This window comes from Trachemys scripta, chromosome 8 (genome assembly GCF_013100865.1).
Source record: "Trachemys scripta elegans isolate TJP31775 chromosome 8, CAS_Tse_1.0, whole genome shotgun sequence".
In the NCBI taxonomy this organism is placed as follows: domain Eukaryota; kingdom Metazoa; phylum Chordata; order Testudines; family Emydidae; genus Trachemys; species Trachemys scripta.
In genome coordinates, this window is record NC_048305.1 from 70,812,999 (window position 1) to 70,816,346 (window position 3,348).

The window sequence follows — 3,348 nt, forward strand, 5'->3', positions numbered from 1 at the left end:
CCTGCTTTGTGGCAATTTTTAAAATTTAGTTTTTCCATCCTTACTTTAAACATACAAACAGCATAAGTGGCCTTATACTCTGCTACCTACAACACTATGGGAGCATAAACATTCCCTCTAACATGAGTTCACATACTCTGCAGATGAAGACATGGTACTGCAAGGAAAGTGTCCTGCTAGTTTCAGGATCGCTTTTCAGGAAGCTTTTCACAGGTTTGAGCTCATCGTGCTGAGAAGCTTCCCCTTCCTAGGGGCATCATGAATGCCAGAAGACCTACCCCTGGAGGGGAGGAATGGCTTCTGACTGGGCAGTGCAGAGGGAAGTTCGGATGAACCAGGTATGTGTGTGGGGGAAAATAGCTCTGTGCACTCTACACCATGTGCACTGTCCCACTAGGACAAGGTGGACCTGTACCACATTCTCCAAATGAGGGAGAAAACAGGATCAGTACTCTGCAAAACTTTGCTGGGCTTAGCTCCTGTCCTGCTGTACCACCCAAGGAATCACCTATGCCAGGGCAATCCAAGTAGCTGTGTAAGGGTTTGGGCTACCCTAGCACTCAAAGATGTAATTAATCTGGCCTATTGTGTGCAATTGGAGAAATGAATGTGGAAAGAAATTAACTGGGGGTCATGGGAAACAGATAGGCCTGTCCATAAACCCTACCTTAGAAAAGGGAATAAAGGTGAGAACGTTGCAGCCTAGGAATCTGTTGAAGTGGTGATTGTTAATCACCTGAAAATGGCAGGGAATAGAAGAAGCCACATGGTTTGTGCCACAGGTTGGGAGGTAGTTCTTCAAAAATCAGCTCTACAACATGGACTTTCAAGATCCTTACTTGCCAGCTAGTCAAATCAGAAAATACACATGCAGAGTTTTTTTTTAAACCAAGTTTTATTGAAAGGAAATTTGATCCCAAATCTTTTTCAAATACATCAGATGAAACGTTTTACTTAAACCATTCAAGTAGAAAAAAGATTACATCAAAATTTTTAATATTGCACTTGGGGCAAGTCATAATGGCTTAACTTCAGCACCCTCCAACCAAGTTATAGTATAGCGTCTCCACAATTTTATTTAGAATCAGCAGTTTCCTACTCAAACATTTGTTTATAATGTTCTAATACCACACTATTAAATTTAAGCACACCAATAAGAGTACTTCATGTATTTGAAAATTAACTGGAAAGGTGCAAACATTACTGTATTGCTGCTAGGAATGGTTTTGGCAATTTTTTCATTCACATTCCTTCATGTGCTAGCCAGCCCCCTCAGTAGCTACTAATTTCAACTCTTGAACTAGATCCTGGCACATATTACCATCAAGGTGTTTTTGTATATGCGGGAAGTGAAATATGCAAATTCCTTTACACAACAGTGCTTCTGCCAAACATTGTGTGCAGAGTAAAGTTACCCCACAGGCAGGAACTTACACTTGAAGTGTGTCTCACTAAACCTGAAAGGTAGATTATTCTGTATTTGCACATATTGAGAGATGAATAAATATTTCAGTTGCTAGCAGATCCTAGGAGAATGACCTGCACCTTTTGACAGGTACTATAACAACCTCCTGCCTGTGAAGACCAGACATGGATGGTCACCAACACAAGGGCTTTGAGGAAAAGGGGAGTAACATAAAAATAAAAAGCAGAAAGAGGATCCATGGTCTTGGGGGTGGGGGAATTAACCACTGCAGGAGTGGGTAGTTCTATTGTATGCAATGCAGCATCCTATTAAGGTAGGGTCTGAGACCATCATATTTTGGTTTTGCAAAACCAGTATTAACAGTGAGAGAACTGGGTTGAAGAAGCTCCTCTGTATCTTATATTATTCCTTTAACATCTAAAAGTCACACAGTTTAAAAAAAAATCCGCTGTCATACCAAATACAATCGTAAGAGCTAATTGAAGAAAACAGGACAAGGTTGTTCATGAATAAAGATGCTGATCTGAACTGGTATTAAAACAATCTTAGATGCATTTTAGGGTTCTCAGGCCTATTTAATACAAATTCAACATCTTTAAAATCCATTTTCTATTTCATACAATCCTCAGGGTCTCACATGACATCTGAATTATACAGTACCATAAGTCAGTGGGCGTGAAGGTACACCGAGCCGTGCATTGATCTGTCTTCCTTGTAAGTTCTATTAAGCAATTTATCTTAATAGGTAAAAGGCATATATATAATATTGAGGAACAATGCTATTCAACAGCAACTTCTCCAAGTATCTGATTTGCATCCCCACAACACATTGATAGCTAGCATCTGTACTGAACTGGTGAGTATTTCCTTCCTCCCTTCTCTACTCAGATTTTTAATTCTTAAAAATTAAAAGTAACACAAATAACCTCAAATATAGTTAAAATAGTTAATTTTACTCAGTAGCACTAGCTTTCACCTCTGAGTTAGAATTCTGGATTCTGATAATAGACAGGCAGATTTTAAAATTTCACAGGTTAGTGACTAGAAGATCAAATACAGATTACTGCAATAGTGCATTACAAAAAAGTATCAGGGGGTAGCTGTGTTAGTCTGAAGTACTAGGTTAAATTAGTCTGACATGCTTATTTGTTGTACTAGTTTAACCCATAGTGTAGCAAGGATACTAGATTTACTTAAGCTCCTCACTTGAGGCCCACTCACACACAGTATGTAACTTTATTCATGTTTAACTGTTTATAGGATCAGACTGTAAACTCCAATAGAAGGCCTGTTTTCCGTCATGGCATGTTCAACGCCAAGCAACATTGTAGGTAGTAATCTTATACACAGTTCTAGTAATGAGAGTCACTGTAGCACCTTGTCGTTATGTCTTCAGAGAGAGTTCGATGAGATTTTGATGGTTATCAGGTTTGTCAATTAGAAAATGAAATTTAGCAAGTCTCCCCCTCCCAGTCACTCTTAAAATAGACCATCTTCTGCAGGGATTCAGGATGAAGTTAAGAGATTACTAACACCTCCATTAGTATATTAGAAGCAGAACCTAATGTAATTTGAAACAAAACAGTTGTAAGTAGTCCTTGATGGTTCAACGTTCAGGGGTTTATATTAGTCACATGATCTACAGCAGGGGTCGGCAACGTTCGGCACGCTGCTCGCCAGGGTAAACACCCTGGTGGGCCGGGCCAGTTTTATTTACCTGCTGACGCGGCAGGTTCGGCCGATCGCGGCCCCCACTGGCTGCAGTTTGCCGTCCCGGGCCAATGGGGGTGGTGAGAAGCTGCAGCCAGCACATCACTCGCCCGCGCCGCTTCTCACCGCCCCCATTGGCCCAGGATGGTGAACCGCGGCCAGTGGGAGCCGCGATCGGCCGAACCTGCCACCTCAGCAGGTAAATAAAACTG